Source organism: Marmota marmota, unplaced genomic scaffold, assembly GCF_001458135.2.
Source record: "Marmota marmota marmota unplaced genomic scaffold, marMar, whole genome shotgun sequence".
NCBI classification, from domain to species: Eukaryota; Metazoa; Chordata; class Mammalia; order Rodentia; family Sciuridae; genus Marmota; species Marmota marmota.
Window position 1 is genome coordinate 19,765,140 of NW_026000229.1, and position 17,720 is coordinate 19,782,859.

General features: G+C 41.1%; 1 long non-coding RNA gene across 1 annotated transcript in view; it reads left to right on the top strand.

Annotated features, from left to right (window-relative positions):
* LOC125613341 overlaps positions 1–17,720 on the top strand; it is a 92,133-nt gene that overhangs the window by 38,819 nt on the left and 35,594 nt on the right. The window contains exon 1 of the long non-coding RNA XR_007343873.1: positions 1–17,679. This exon is cut by the window's left edge and continues 38,819 nt beyond it. This is a non-coding gene — a long non-coding RNA (uncharacterized LOC125613341). The remainder of the gene's footprint in view (positions 17,680–17,720) is intronic.

Below are 17,720 nucleotides of genomic sequence, written 5' to 3' on the forward strand. Positions count from 1 at the left end.
TCTTTGTCTTCAGTCTCTCATGAAGCCCTGGCAAGGTAGCTGAGTGCACAGAGTGTCTTATTCTTTGCTTTGTCTCTCACATGCTAGGATCCAAACTTTGAATTCCACCATTTAAAACAGTCACATTTTTTTTTAAACTATAAGATACATATAACTTGAATTTCATCATTTTAAAATGTTCAGTGCAGTGGCATTAAGTGCATACTCAGTATTGTGTAACTATCACCACTAGCGACCTAGTTCTAGAACTTTTTCATCCCCAAACAGAAACCCTGTACCCTGCAAGAAGTCACTCCCCATAACCTCCTCTCCCTGGTCCCTGGCAACCACTAATCTACTTTCTGTCTTTATATTTGCTTTTTCTATGTATTTCCTATAAACAGAATTAGAGAATACGTGGCCTTTTGTGTCTGGCTTCTTTCACCTAGCATAGTGTTTTCCAGAGAACATTGCCAGTTCAAGCCCTCAGGTATTTTACTGCTTTTTTTTTTTTCTTTTGTGGCCTCAAGTCAGCAATGACACTTAGTTTTTTAGCCTCTTAAAATACCTTGTGTACCATACAGAGAAGCACACTATCAAGACATGAGGAAGGCATCTAGAAATAGGGGGGTGAATAAAGAGTAGCCATATTTCCATAATCACTTGTAAAACTGCCAAATGCAGATTTTTATTTTCTGCCCAGCTGGAAAGTCACTTAGTGTTAACAAGACATGTGAATTCTTAAATTATTCATTTAAAAAATTATTTTCAGCTATTTTAATTTATGACATGAAATTATTATTTTGTAAAGGGCTAGGGGTGTCCGTGAAAGAGAACAGGACTAAGTCATGCACTGGCCAGGGTTCTTCTTGGATACCAGGTAAACTGATGTGCAGGACCAGGTGAGTTATTCTCCTTCCCTAGCCACAGTGTGCTTGTGCTGATTGACTTTGGATATCACTTGCCTTCCCATCTCTCTGTGCATTGCCAGTGTTGGATTATGCCCTGAGAGAAGAGATCCCTTGTGATCAGCCTTACTCCCCTGGAGGAATTTCAGAAGTAGTTCTCTCCCCTGTTCTGACAGGTATCACAGCATCCATGTGTCTCTAGCGGTTGAGAACTGGAGAAAGAACATTTCAACCCTTCTGTAAAGCTGGAGAGACCAGCAGAGTGTATGTGACAAAATCGATTGCACACCCCAGGATTTCTCTCTCCCTGCATCCCTGAGTTATCTACCATAATCAACAGCCTCCTAGGTCTGTGCTTGTGGTATCTGTAATTATATTCATTTGTATGGATGCCCGGGGAATTCCAGTGACTGGCCCTGTAAGTGGTTAACTGCAAATAGGAACTTGCTGGAATTACAGCATCATTTGGGGTCTTGCACATTTCATGTGAATGATCTTAAGTTTACATGCTATTTGGATTTTTTTCTTGCTTTATTTGCAGTTCAGAAGAATAAAGGTGAACTAATAATTCTCATGTCAGTTTATCATTTTTTTTTTTAGCACTTTTCAAATAAGACCCTGGAGGGAAGTACACACAGAGACACACACACAGCAATTGTGATAAAGGAGAAAAACACAAATCAATCCAACTTAAGTAGAGATGACAAGTAAGCTGACTCCTGAAATTATGTTTCAGTGTGAAACCAAAAGCGTTTTCCTTCCCTTTCCCCTTCCCACTTTTTCTTTCCTCCAGATTTAGAATCCTATGGGTAAGCTTCTTCCACTGGCTGCATAATTAGGTAGATTAATTAGCACCTGTCCTATAGCAGTAAGAAGTTGATGCATACAGCGTGGGCTCAGAGTCTATGCCAGACCACTTAAAAAGGAACGGTGGGGGTCCAATGGCTGGCCCTTAGACATTTCCATAAATTAAAAATATCAAGAGCAGCCTCAGCCCTGCATCCTCACTGGAGAGTTGGGCAGTGAGTAGGCTGTGCCGGCGATCTGTCTAGTTGGCCCATATTAATGATGACAGATGAGTTTAAGGACAACTGTTGAAAATATCAGAAGCCTGAGTTCTGTAGTTGAAATGTTCTATCAAATTAAAAGAAAATCAACCTAAATGCCAGCAGTGCACATCTCCTAGAAGGCCACAGGAAGGAAATTCCTGGATCATCGGGAATGGGTTGAACTTGAGATTACCATTCCTTTGGTTTGAAAATCATGTTGTAAGAAAAGAAAACCTCAGGTGTGGGGGACTGATTGCCCATTTCTTTGCATAAGTATTTGCTAGGTGTTTCAAGTCAGAGGAAGTAGTAACAAGTTGTTTGAACAAAGGGCCAGAAATGTATGAAGGCCACGCCTAGACTTATATTGTAACTCTCTGTTTCCTGACCTCACCTCTCTTGAATCTCACCAATGTAAATACTGTGTTTTTACTTTGTTTAATAATCTGCATGAGGAAGATTTAATATTTCTCAGAGGTCATCCTCCAAAGTATATTAGTAATAGTACTATTAATGTTACTCCATCATGAGACATAAATTGAGACCTTTCCCTCTCTGACAAAGGCTGCCAAGTATTGTTTAATACACACTCAAGGTCAAGGGGCACAGCCAGAAATACACATGGAAGCAGTTTGAAGATGGTGACATGCTGCCTTTCAGAGAAGGTCCCCTGCTGGATTCTTCCTGGGTACATGTCTAATATAGTAATATATTTATAATTGGATTTTAATTGCAATCTGATTTTAGTGTGTGTATGTTTCACTTTGCCTCTACTAGAAGGACAATGCTCCAAATGAAATTGTACAATACGTCTCCCAGGGCAGTTTGTTCTCTGCCAAAAATATATTGGAAGAATAAAATGCATGCAGTGTTGTTTGCCTTAGTTTATTGACTTAACAACCTAAGTCATTTGACTCTGGTATTCTCTCTAGCTTTGTGGTTCACCCCAGCAGCACAGGATGTGATGCAGAGAGCATAGACTCAGTGTAGCCTAGTTCTTAAATTGGCCTGGAGTCCCTGGGCAAGAGCCTTCATGGCTTTAGGTCTGAGTTCTCTCACCTGTAGAATGCGGATAGTCATATTTATCATGTTTATGTGGGAAGATATGGAGATGTTTACCTGGGATAAGATATGAAAAGTGTCTGTCATCTAGAAGGTTAAAAAAAACACAACCCTGTAACTTTTAAACACAACTCTGATTGTTGATCGATTACTCATTTAATTCTCTTCACTGCCACCATACATTAGCTGTTGAAGGAGACAGGAGAATAAAGAGGTGGTCAAAGGTTGCAGTTTCATTAGGAGGCAGGAGTTCTGGGTATCTATTGTACAGCATGGTGACTGTAGTTGATAATAATGTATTTTAAATGTGAAATTGCTAACAGAGGAGATTTTGATGATCTCACCATAAAAAATAAATAAATAAATAAAGGATGTGAGGCGATGTACATGCTATTAGCTTGATTTAATCATTTTATAATGTATACATATATCAAAACATCATGATGTAGGCTATGAATATACATGATACTGGAAAAAGCTGGTAGGAGACATTTGAAAACTTCAGTTGGTTAGAGATTATGGAGGCTTCAGGTCTGACTGTTGGCTGGAGGGGGCTAATGTTTGCCCAGGTTAATTTCTCCTCTCCTCAAAAAAAAAAGTGCTTTCTAAAGAAAAGTGACCAAAAGTCTTCCCAGTGCTCATTACATAGCTGCACAACTACAATTTAATGTAATATGAGATTTCAGAGATATCACAACATTAATACTATGTCGATTGACAGCTCAGTTCCCAGTATGAAATTTTGCTTGTCTGGATCCCATGCCCCAGTTCTTGTGGCTATTCCAAAATTGCTCATAGTTATAGTGACAATTTTTTACTACATTTGGCTCATTAATTTTTCAGAATGTATTCATGGAACTGATTGTTTTTAAATCAAAAACATTTGCTATCAGGGCTTCAATGAAATATGGGAATTTTTGGTTCCTTCCTGTTGACAGTTCTGATTTGAAACAGGGAGGACAGGGAAAAAAACAATTATAACAGTATCTGATAAACAAAGGAACAGAAGCATTGCCAGTTTTTGTTGTTGTTGTTGTTGTAGTTGACACAATACCTTTATTTTATTTATTTACTTATTTATATGTATGTGGTGCTGAGGATCGAACCCAGCGCCTCTCATGTGTTAGGCGAGCGCTCTACCACTGAGCCACAACCCCAGCCCCAAGCATTGTCAATTTTTAAAGAATGAATCCATTCAAAGAAAAATACTTGGAATAGTATAATAGAGTTACTTTTGTTATCATCTAATTTTTACAAAAGGGAACATTTGAGATCAAATAATATCATAAGACACTCATTGTGAGTTTATAGTGGTTTGATATTTCATTGAAATAAGTATGAATTCATGAATTCAACAAAATTTGTATATTATGCCCATTTACTAGAAAACTACTATGCTCTTCATGTTAGAATAATGGACATATTTTGTAATCTAATAATACCAAGAAATAGACTAACAGCTTAGCAAGTAAACAATAACAACAACCTTTGATTCTGAAGTTTGATTCTGCCTCTTCACCTGAAATGTCATGGAAGCTATCAATACTCCCCTGGTGCATAAATATGGATTGGGTGTTTCAGATCAGGTTCTGTGTGTTCTCATCCCTCTTACCCTCACAAAATGTGCTTTTTGCAACAATGTGATAATTAGCTTTTGATATGAACATTAATGTTAATGGATGTAAAATATGACATTTAATGGATGAAAAGAGGCAGTTTTACATTTTATAACCAATGTGTTTTCATCACTACAATAACAGGAATGATTGACGATGATAAAAGTTTAAAAATTTTAAAAATTCTATTTTACCTCACCCCTAAACATTTTTTTTTCAGAATGGACAGGGTTGGATTGTATAAGAAAAGATAATTTCAATGCCTGCCATATGTTAGATGCTAGAGAGAAGGCCCAAAGAGTATAATTGAATTAAAAAAAAAAAAGAAAGAAAGAAAGAAAGAAGGGAATTACAGCCATAGTCATGCAAGGGGAATGGAAGATTAGTGAAGTGTAATCTTATCAAGTAGAGAAACTGAGGCCCAGAGAGGCGTTCAGTCTTTCTCAGAATTACAAAGCTCCTGGGCAGCAGAACCTGAGTAAAATCAGGGCTTTCTTTCTTCCAGGCAGGATTTTGAAGAGTAAAGGAATTAGTGAAAAGTTATATTGAGAAGAAAAAAAAAAAAAAGGAAGGTTAAAAAAAAATGGTTGAATAAATACAGACACGATGTTGCTTTTAAAGAATCACCTGTGTCAGAAACAATAAGGTTATTCTTCTCTGGAGATTCTCTGGCTAAAAAGCCATGCTCAAGTTCAGCCCTCTTCTACTCTGGATCTTTCTGAGCTTCCTTATGATAAGCAAGACCAGCGGGGCCTGCTCTACTCTGCTCTTGAGCAGGCCTGGGTGCTGAATCCGCATCAAAGGCAGGTCGGCAGCCTCCCCCGCTGCCTCCAACTGCATCCATTTTGTTCCTGCCTGGAGGTAGACTGCAGTCAGGATCCAAATATATAGGAAACAAAAACCTACCAGCATGAATTATTATAAGCTGTACCCACTAGAATATAAAAATAGTATTTTCCTAGTGTTTGCATTATCTCTGAGGCCTGATAAGGAAATGGCTTAAAGGAAAAGGCAGTGATACCTAAATGGTGGGGTGCCAGGCTGCATAATGGGCTGAGAGGCTGGAGGCTGGCCTCGGGAAGCAGTTAAGGGAATCTTTTTTAAATGGAATCAGCAGAGATGGTGTGGTGCCAGGGGCTTAGGGGTAAGGACCCCTTCCACAGGCCTCTAATGTCTTCTCTCCTGGACTTATGGAAGGCTGAGGCTTGATAAACATTTTTTTTAACAATTTTTTTTTAGTTGTTGATGGACCTTTATTTATTTATTAATTAATATGTGGTGTTGAGAATCGAACCCAGTGCCTCACCCATGCTAGGCAAGTGCTCTACCACTGAGCCACAACCTCAACCCAATAAACATTTTTTATAGTAGAAACGAGCAGACACCTGGAGGACTTTGAAGCACTGGAAATGAATAGTTCCTGCCTTCTTACCACCATTTTACCAGGAAGGGTCAAGTGCCTGGAAGGGATTTCTCTTGTCATATAATGTAGTCACACTCATCCCTCTTCCTCCATAGGTAGGGACATTGAGCAGGGAGACATTTCAGGCCAAGCTGTGTTGAGCAATCTAACTTGGGCCTATGCTATAGCAACGTTTCTCAAAGTGGCCTGCGTATTAGAATCACTGGAAGGAGTAGTTAAAAGATCCCAGCTCCCAACCTGTTTCCCAGACCAATTACATGGAATCTCTGGAGGGACAGGGGAGCCCAAGCATCAACACTTTTTATTAAAGACAACCTAGGTGCTTTCAATGTGTATCTGGATCTCCAACCAGTGGTCTAGAACATTCTCAATCCATAGACAGTTTATTTGAAGAATTTTGCAGGGAATCACTGTCTTGAGGCACATGGAACTCCTTCGGGGCTCTTCATAGCCCCCTAAAGTGGTCAAAATGCCAGGGTTAGCCCAGGAGAAGAAAGAGGGGCTAGGACAAGAGGGTACCTGCTCTTTCATGATTTGGGGTAGTGTACTTGCAAGCTTTAGCTGCTCTGTTTGGACATATGTTGGTCTGTGAGTCAATGAAAGCTCTGGTTCCCTCCCCTCCCCACGCCTACACTGACAGTTAACTCAGTTCTTGGTGCATTAAGGAAAATTCTTACTGCCCATACAGGGCGCGCCATCTCCCCCTGAGAATAGGGCAGAGCTGAGACAGAAGAGTGAAGCCCCAGGAAAGAAGTTTCATCATGAGTCGATTAAAAATCCAGCCTCCTGACCTCCAATCATAAGTTCCTGGCCCTGGGAAATAGCTCTTTAATGGGCTTTAGGCGATAAAGCAACAAGGTTGAAATTGAGGTTACATTAAAGCCTAATTTTCTTATGAGGAAAAATGTGCAAATGAATATGAAAGTGATATACCTTTGTAATATAGCTTCTTGCCTGTGCCCAAACATCCTTAGCCTTTTGTCTCAATTTTCTCAGTACAGCATGTGCCTGAAGCTGCCCGAATATATTTTATTCAGTGATGCACAGGCAAGAAGCCTTGTCTGGGGTGTGGGCAGAGAAGGATGGTGTAGCTACCTCTGGAACAAATGAGGACTAATGAAGCCTGGTACAGGTATGGCCATCTTTGCTCACTAGCCACACACCTGGCATGGGGGCAATTTCCTGGATTCCAGAGAAGCATTGTGGACACCTGGCTTCCAGGTCTGTCCCTTACTATCTGCATACCCTTAAGGAAAATGTCAGATTCTCTTAGCCTCAGTTTTTTTATCTGAGAAAAAGGATACATTTGATAGTGTTTTGAACGTTGTAAAACCTTATATAAATGTAAGTATATCTTTATCCATTCTTCCACAAAGTCAGTGGAACCTCAGGTGAATCACTTACCTCCCTGAGTTCCAGTTTTCTCATTTTTCACATAGTGGGGAGTGGACACTTTAGACTACATCCTCCTGGTAGGGTTCTTGTGCCCACATTCTAAAGAAAGAGAGTGAGTGTGCAGTTTTCCAAACTGCCCTTTTTCAAATGGTTTTCTTTCCTAATAACCTCCACAGAGGAGGAGAGCCCTCCCCTTTATCCACCTTGAGATTTCAGAAATGGAACGGGAAAAGGAGGAATAACATAGAATAATGTCTTCCCTAATTTTTCAGCTCAACAGCACAGCCTGGCTTAAGAAAGTTTTCTAAGAGCAGAGAACTGCTGAGATGCCATCCGGAAACACTGTTTACTTTCTTGCAAACAGCAAGAGAGGTGATCCAGAAATACCAAGTGGATATTTTTCCTCTTATAGGCAGTTCTTATTTCCCTGGTGTTTCTAGGCAGTATTAGCCTTATGCTTAAGCAACCCATCTTATATTGTCCGGGATTTCATACACACTGGACGGCATTATGCTATTATCACTGTTAATGCTGCAATAATTTTTATAACCTGCAGTATGTATATGGATCCTTATTATAACTTCTACTTGGGCCTTTTTATAAGAAGGCATTTTTTTTTCTTTTGGCAGCTACATTGCTAAGGGCTTTGAGGATTTCCTTAATGCCGTCACTCAATGGTTGTATGTTCTGAATTGTCATTTTCTGCTTTTGTGCAGTTTCTCCGTTCCTATGAGCTTCGTTACCTGCTCATGAAGAATATGGCTCTTTGGAAGTCTGGGTTGCAAGCAGCCCCAGCGATGCCCAGAGTCTTGTTAGGAGAGTATTTCTTCTTGCCCTTGGCATGACAGATTTGAGATTCTGGTGCAGACAGAAGCTGAAACAAATTGCTGAGATGAGACCCTAAAGAAAAAGAGACATGCAAGTGCCCAAGTGTTTCAAGGGGCAATTTAATTATTGCTGACTTCAGACTTTCTGGTTTGCAGAATTGTTCCTGTAGTAGCAAAAGCTTCCTTTTTGAGAAGTTGTTGGAACCTGAGTCATAGCTGGTAGTGGGTGCCTAAAGTCAGAATCTATGCTTGGATCTCTTAGGAGAAATAGATATCCCTGCACTGCTCTCACCTGCCCCCCCAGTTCTGCTTACTATGAGATGGTTACCCTTGAGCAAGAGAGGAAAATCTCTAAGCCTGAGTTTCCTCATCTGTAGAACAGGAACATGATAACTTATTTTATTTTATAGAGTGCTATTAAGGATTAGAGATGATGCCTTTTAAATAAATTTTAGCTATTTTTATTAATTTCTCCATTACAAATAGTGAAATATAACACTTTGATCCTGGTCAAAGAGATATGCAGCTTTTAAATGATCAGATTAAAAAATTTTCTTCTCTGGGATGATGGTCTTTAGCCTGCATGTATATTAGATTCTGATTTAGTTGGCCAAGCATGGACTCTGGGGATTAGTATTTCAATTTTTTGAGGTATGACTTAAGACAGTAAAGTACACAAATCTTAAGTATATGGTTTAATGAAATTTGACATAGGAATACATCTACATAACCACTATCCATATCAAAATATAGGACATTTGGCATCTGTATTTTTTTTTCTCTAGATGGTTCTAATGGGCAGCCAGGACAGAGAACCATAGCAAGCAGATGACTGTCCACATTGGACTTGACCCCAGCTTTTTCTCCCTCCCCAGAAAGTGCTCTGTGAGCCCACACCCTTGTGCCCATCAATGCTGTTTCACAAAACTCCTGTCCCTCCCCAAGTGGTTGGTATCTGATGCCCCTGCATTTGCACGTGTGTCTTATTGACCTCAGTACCTCCTACTAAATAGTGAGAGGACAGTCATGTGACTCCTCCACTCAGCCATCATTTTCTGCAGGGCAAAGCCTGGATTTCACTGGCTCTTCACATCCCCAGGGCTCGCACACTGAGCATGCGGGGGGATCAACCAGTTAACTCTGGTGTGCCCCTGCCATGCTGCTGCCCTTGGCTCCACCCATGAGAATGACTGGTGATGTGGGGCAAGGGCCGGAGTTCAGTCTGGATTTTTGGTTATGGCTCTCGAGGCCCACCTGGGGAGGCCTCTTGGGGGAAGCTCTGATGGAACAGTACCTCCAAGAAACTTGTCCTCCTTCTGGGCAAGCCAGGCTCTTGTCCTTGACCCGTTGCTCACACCAACTGCTCCAGCGTGACCACCTTCCTCCTCCTCTGTTCACTGAATCTTCCCAGACTCTGAAGTCCAGTTTGTGCGGCCATCCCCTCTTCATAATATCTTCCAAGGACCCCATACTTCATGGACTCCTTTTTTATTGTCTTTGTGTCTCCTCTTGCACTTGAATCGTGGTTGCTGGGCACAACCTGGTCAGGGTCACCTTCATTTTCACATAGAGATGAACTGAGTCTTGGTTCCAGATCTGTCTGCCTTGGAAAACCAGGGGGAAAACAGTTGTTGTTCCAAAAAAACATTTTTGGAGTTTGGAATGCAGGTTTGTTTCTCTCTGATTTGTTTATGTGAAAGAAGAATACATAGAGGAACTTACTCCTCCTTTTCTGGCAAGGGTGGTGTTGCCCTTGGGGGGAGTGAATGGAATGAAGATGCCGCCTCCTCAACATCACCACCCCCTGGTTCCTGAGCTGTCCGCCTCCTCACCAGCACCACCCCCTGGTTCCTGAGCTGTCCCATTGACCCATGGCTGAGGCTTTTACCCTTAGCAGTGTCTTCCCCAACTCTCTGGGCTCTGCATCGAAGTATCCTGTCTATAGGATGGAGATATTTAATATAGCCCTTTCACTTTAAGTCCTTGATAAATACAAATAAGATTGAGAAAATCAGCTAAGACTGTTTTTTTTTAAACCCTCCTCCAAATCATGTTTGAATGTTTTTATTAACAGTGAAAAATGCAAAGGAACTCACTCATTATGCTGTAGCATTCCAGTGCTCACCATGGAAAATAATCCTGGTTCAGCTCCTTTGTGCTTTAGTTCCTGGGAGCCTCTCCCAGTCTTTATCTTAGGGGACCTCACAACTGCCCAGTGAAGCCCAGACGTGGTAGGTCTCAAGTCTCAGTTGAAGCATCACCTTCTTTAAGAAAATTGGAAACCCCAAGTCCCCACCCTTTTTCATTCCTGATATGCTCTGCATATCTTTTTCAAGGGTAGCCATCGCACTATAGGATTATCTGTCTGTGTGTCTTTCTCTCCCTTAGACTATAGGCTCTTTGAGGGTAAAGACCATATGCTAGCATTTCTCTATAGCCAATGCCCAGCACTGAACCTTGTTGCCAAATTCAGTATATCTTTGTAGAATAAAGAAATGATAGAATAAATGAATGGGTTGCAGAGTTATCAAGGGGGAAGATGGCCTAGAACCCAGGCAGCTTGAAACTAAGCAATTTAAAGCCATTTTATCCAACTCTTTTATATGTTTTTCTGGCTATTTTGTTGTGATCTTTTGAAATCTTATCTTTATATGTTAAAGTGTGTTTATTGTTATTGCCTTTTTACAGTCTGAAAAATTTAGAATACTTAACATTCTTACTTTGATGAATATGATGCTCCAACATAGAAAATTTGGAATTTCAGAAGCCCACTACAGTAGCTAAACTGAAACTATTGATTCATTTTCTTTTGTCAGGCAATGACTTTGAAAGAGTCAAATGATTTCAAAATCCAACTTCCCGATGTCTGGGTGAGGATTCCTCAAACACACTTAGCAGTCAAAACAATTCTATGGAGGATAAAAGATGAAGCGATGGCACTTCTATTTCAAATTAAAGTTGTCAATTTCTATAAATGAGAGAAGGTTGACTATTTGATGGCAAAACATTTTTAACAGGAAAGAATTTACTTTGGGAGGTGCTTAGGTATATTGTCTCATATTAATACTAATGTACAACAAATCTAGCAATTTGATAAGAATGGAATATATATATATTTAACCAGCATTGGGGTAAAGAACTATTTATACCTACATGTTAAAATGGAGAAATGTCTGTAATTGCAAACTTAACCAAATCATGGTAGGTGAACTGCTATGTGAGCAGAATCTTTGAAAGGTTTTATTTTGAAATTACTTACTGCCACTAACAGAACTGTTGTGCCAACAATCCAGTGGAGTTTTGTTTTGTTTTAATCAGATTTGTTGGCGGAGGCCGTTTATGTTGTTAAAGAAAAATGTAACTTTTAACATCCAGCTGCTTTTCTGAGAATTACCCATCTATGAGAGAAAAAAATAAAGTGGCACCATTAACATTTATGAGAAACAGCCTTAACATTATCATAAATTATACAGTAAACTATCTTGGCCTCAGATTGAAAGGTGTGTGTTTGTCTTTGAGGCTGATGTATTTTGACAGCACACCAGGAGAGAGCTCGCTCTGAATAACGGGCAAAATGAGAGCCTCTGAGGAAAGAAATCACTCCCTCAAGTGAGCGCAAACCAGACAGGGGGTAAATGAACTTCCCACCTGGACACAGTGCAATTTTAGAAGCATTGATCACACAAGAAGTTAGTGCTAGCGGGGACCTACCAGCCATTTAGTTATATCTTTTCTATTTACAAATGCAGAATCTGAAGCTTTTTTATTTTTTTCTCGACATCATCCAGTGTTTCAGGGATGAAGCCAGGAGCAGAAATCACCCTGCACCATGGAGTGCAGTTCTTGGATCCCAGGGGAACCAGATGGAATCCTTCAGCCTTTGTTTCCTGCTCCATAAAATGAGCACATTCATTGAGCTATACTTTCTTTTCTGCTTTGAAAAACCTCACATTTCAATGAAATTTGTAATTATCTGGGTACTTTCTCTATTTTACTACTTCACCTCAGAAGAAATAGATGCTTGGTTCAGGAATGGGGAGTCCTGGGATAGGTGACAGTGTGTGAGGTACTCAGGAGGAGAGGAAGACAGGGCTCCTTCAGTTGCTGCTCTCCTGTCCTAGGGTAATAGTGGGTCCTACTTTGGGGTGACAGAACATATAGCCAGCCTCTATACAGTTTTGGCTGCAACCTAAAACTCTGAAGTTGAGTCCACAGTTGGGCAGTGGTACTGATGAGTTGCTTGGCACTTATGTCCCACCTGTGCCTATTAATTTACATTGACTATTCGCCATCTTCACTTTGTCACCCAAATCACCCCTGAATGATTACCCTCCTTGGCTTTCCAAATCATCTTGCCCATCATCCTCCAGTTTCCTCCAAGGACAATGTTCTTTTTGAAAAAGTGTTGAAGGACCAACAGTAGGTACTTGCAGGTCACCCCTCTAGACTGCCTGGTTTACAAAGGCTGTTGCACTAATGGTGGGTCTTAGATGCTAAATCACCCATTCAGTTCATCTCGCCCCTGCATATGGCACATTCTCTCCCCCACCAGCTCAAAACCCAGCTCATGACTCACCTCATCAAGGAGGCCTCTGGGGCTCAGCCTCCCCACACTGAATACTTCATAACTTTTTGTCTCTTGGGTCCTCCTTGTAGGATAATTACTGGATTGTTCGGTTCTGATGCCCATGTTGTTGAGAGCCTCTTGGCTTCAGAAAAATTGTAGTGCTGAAATTTCTTCTTCCTTCCCAAGGCTCTGTGGGGCCAGCTTGAGTCTCTCAAACCCTGTGGCACCTTAACAGAGTCTGTTCCCTTCCCTGGAGTACCTTGCGCAAGGCAGTCTCTGAGACTGGTACTGCAGGATGGAAAAGGAGCCCATTTAGTCCCACCATCTCTCTCTAATAAAGAGAAACCTCACTTCACTCTGGAAGCCACAGAAATGTGCTCTTGGCTGTCTTTGAGGGAGACTGTTTTGGAAATTCCATGGTCAGGAGCAGCAGAGCTGTAGCAGGCAGGCCGTGTGGTGCGGCATGTCCAGGATCGAGTGTCCTGTCTTTCAAGTCGGCCAGGCTCCCTTTCAAGCCAGTGGTTTGCCCAGAGATCTCATGTGGGTTTTTCATTTTAAATGGTGCCCTTGAATGTGGCTCATATTTGCATTTTGTTGGGATATCCATTACAAAGCCTTCATAGTTGAGCACCTCCCAGTAAAAGGAGCCAAATTAAAGGACATGGAAGCCAGTTCCCTCATACACTGTGGAGATGTGAAAGGGAACAGTGTCCTCATTGGGTCAGACCCCAAATTCCAAACCCATGGGTGCTGAATCCCTCAACTTCTGGGTCTTCACTAAGGGATGGGAATCCCTAAATCTTCCACCACCAAACTATGCCCACCTACTGAACATACATCATTTTCTGAACTGTTATTTTTCTAATAAAAACAGATGTTCTTTGGATTTGTAAACACTTGTTTTAAATAGTTTGTCAGAGTTTTTAGTTAATGAGCTAAAAATAATAACTTTAATAATGTGGGAGTATACATGATATTTTGATGTCAGAAAGGGATTCTCATACCATATGAACAAAGAGCCAACATACGAAGCCCTGAGATTGTCCTATCTCATGTCTGTGTGGGCAAACATTGGCCATGACTCCAAATCGGAAGGGGTGAGCTTGGCTGGGCTGATTGCCATTATAAGAACAAGGTGTGGGGATAACTATCAATGCTAAAAAGCCAGTTATATAACCAATTTCATCCAGAAGAGTTGGTTCCCAGCCTCTTGACAAAGTAGTTTGCAGGTGTAACATTCCTCTGCGAGAATTTGTACTTGAGGAATCTAACTGCAAATCCTTTTATGTAACCAAGGTGATTGTTAATGCCTACTTTATTTTAGTCACAACAAGCATTTTAATAAATATGGATCCGGTTAAAAAAATGATATGAGAAACTAGGCCTATCAACGGTGCATTTCTCTGCTAAAGATCATGCAATAAAAGATTTTCCCTATTTCACGGAACAGATGCTAATGGGTTACATTATCTGGTCTTTTCCTCATCAGGCTTTTTAAAGCAGAAACTTACCTGAGTACGAAATGAGTTTGGAAATCTGTGCCAGCCATGGGATAAAGCTGAAATTTCAGCTCTTTGTTACTTTCTCCAGAGTTCACTTAGGTTTGGGGGAGAGGGAAGAGATGACATTGGAGAGGCAAGGCAGTGACATCAGTGTCCTGATGTTTAAAAGAAAAAAAATTCTCTCCAGTCGCCTCTGTGGTGAGCCAAATTTTCAGTTTCACAGTGAAGTCTAAACTTAAAGCTTCGTTGGCTGAAATAAGAACTCTGCGGAGTGACATTTCTGTTTTAAGGGCTTCTGTGGAGACCATATTGCTGGTGTAGGAATTTAGTTTCATGGGGCAGGAAATGGTTTGGGGCTGTAGCGAATAATGTTCCCCTATTTCATATGGAAAAACATTGAAAATCATGATTTTGGCCCTTACAGAACAGCTATTCGTGGCTGCCACGGTAAACGCTGCCTCTAGTTTTACTTTGGCAGTGAAGGCCAATTGACCACAATAACGGGGACTTTGATTTTATGGCACTTGACATCTTGAAAGTTGCTGAAGTGCTTCACAAATTGGTAGGCAGACCAGACCAAACATGCCTTCTGATGTGAAAATCTCAAGAAAAGGTGGGAGTGTGTATGTGTGTGTGTGTGTGTGTATGTGTGTGTGAGTGTGTGTGTGTGTACGCATGTGTGTTGAACAGGCTCAGGAACTTCCTAGTTAAACATTTTAAGGCCATGTCTGCAAAACGTGACTGAAGGAGTTAGAGGCGCCTGGTTTAGGAAGAGCTGACTGTTACTTTGGCCTTTTTTTTTTTTTTTTTTTTCTGCCTCCTGACGAGGACCGAGACCTAGGGCCACATGAGTAACTTTGTCATTTCCTACAATATTGTCCTGCTGAGCCAAAGAATGTTCATTGTAGAGGCAAAGAACCTCCCATATGATTTTTATGCTCCATCCATCAGCATTAGCTCCCCACTGCCTTCAGAATCAAAGTCCACATCCCAATCCTGAAAGTCAGGACCTCCATCTACATCCTTGTCCCTGCCTACTGTTCTGTTCTTGCTTCCTGCATCTCTGGAGACAGTTAGGCCTCAGTTCCAGCCGTCTATACCCATCACATCATACTTACTTAAAAGCAAGTGCAGCATTTCTGTAATAACTGGTAGAACCCAAACACACATCTTGTAAGGTTAAATTAGGTCTATATTTAATTTCCCAGAGGCATAGAATCTTACTTATTCAAGGGTGCTACTCCTAGCAGGTGCCAGATGCAGCACAGCTCAGTGGAACATTCCCCAGGTTTGTCAAGAAGGGGGTCTGCAGTACTGTGGAGTCTCACCTGATCTGGGAAGCCCATATTCTCTGTTTACCTGCTCATTCTCCTTGGGCTCACATCACGATTCCAGAAGTATTTGTAGAACAATATTGTGCCTGTTCTTTAGAGATAATATATACAAAGCCAACTCAGGCCCAGCAAGGCCACATCCTCATTACGAGAGACAGACAATAGAGCTATTTCCCCAGTGACATATGTCTCCCATCTTCCTGTGTACCCAGAGCCCAGTCCCCTGAGGTCCCTCCACTTCTGACTTAATATTCTTCATCTCTCTGGGAGCTGTTTTCACAAGGCTCGTAGGTAGGTGCCAGGAACAAATGCGGCACCTCCCACCATGTTCTTAGCACAGGTCCCAGTTTGCACTGTGTTCAATAAAGGTTAGCTACTATCATTATCATTACTAATCACCTGCTTTTTGCTTTATTGAGACTCAGATGCACATTGAATCTTGTATAAACCCTTTATTCCTGCTTTCTACCTTTCTCTTTGCCACAGAAGGCTCTTTCTTGTTGTTGCCTCCAAACCCTTTCCATCCTGTGAGACTTTGCTCAGATGCCATTCCCTCTGGGGATATCTTTTCAGGTTGTTCCTTCCACAGCCTAGAAATGCTATGCTTTGTGACTAGTTAACTCTCCTGGCACTAGGCTGCTTCACCTATCCTGGAGCAAGGCTTCTCAGACTCTCCATGGTCAAGAACTAGTTTCCACCTCCTCGGTCCATCATGGATCAGTAATTCTATGAAAAAAAAAACAACTAAAAATACAATCTGCATTTTTTGATTACTAGAAACAAAGATATCAGGTTATATTGTCAAATGTGTGTGAAAGATTCGAAAGGCTTACTCTCAGTTTCTGTACTTCTTTTGCCCCAGAATGGTAATGTCCAGTTTGAAGACCAGCCATCAGGGCATGGGACACATAATGCAGGGTCACATCAACACCCTGTCAACATTGGCATAGTTACTTCGGTACACATCTAATTAAGTCAATCCAAGCTCCCACACCTGGCAGGAGGCCTCACCCATACAGGGTGCTTGATAGATTAGTTGAATTGACTGAATGAATGAATGCACAATAAATATTAGTTGAATTGAATGAATGAATGAATAAATGATTGCCTTACAGAGTATATTTAAAACCCATAATCCTGAGGATGAATTTTCTTAATGAACAGTATGCCAAAGGGATTATAATTTTTTATGTTTGCCTTTTATAAAATTCACTCATTTGCATTGCCTATCAAGACCAATTCTTTTTCCTTATTTTAAAAAATTTTCCATCTCTGATAGTTAAATGGAAATACGGTTTATGCTCTCACCAGTCTGTGGGCATACTTGATAATATTCTGAGAAACAAAACATAAATGAGAACTTTAAGAGAACACATACCTTATGCTATAGTAAGTATCGGAATTTCTGAATTTAATAATTGCTATAAATGACAGAGGAGATTATATGCTTAAATGTATAAAAACTTATCAAGAATAGTTACAAGTCCAAAACAACATTTGAATGAACAGAGGTAACAGGTTATTTGTAGTGTTTTATTCAATCACCCATTGATGTTGGATATAAACCTCCCTAGCAAGGCTCCCTTCCTCCTGAGGAGGGTGCTGGGGTCCCTCTCACCCCCAGGGAAGGGACCCAGGAGAGCAGCAAACATGGCTCTTTCCCCTCATCTCTACTGGATCACAACAGGAGAGAAAGCCCTGCTCCGCCTCCTTCCTAACCACTTACAGGAGGCTTGGAAGTTTGAGGATAAGCTGTATTCTTTGATTTCTAGAACTCACATACCCCTGTTGTTTCTTCACCTTAAAAAAAGAAAAAGAAAAATTAAGAACCACAACCTGTCAGCCTTCTTCCTTTTCCTGTCTTGCTGTCTCTGGCAACATCACCCTGCAACCAGTTTGAACCCACAGAATTCACTCCTTCCCCATTTATGAAGGTCTCCTGGGTGTGAAGCAGGAATGCGGTCATGAAGAAGACACACATGCAAGTACAGGAGGGAAGGACCTAGCGGAGGAAGCGCAGGTGTCCGGAGTGTGTGGATGTTAGAGGAGACAGATCTCAAG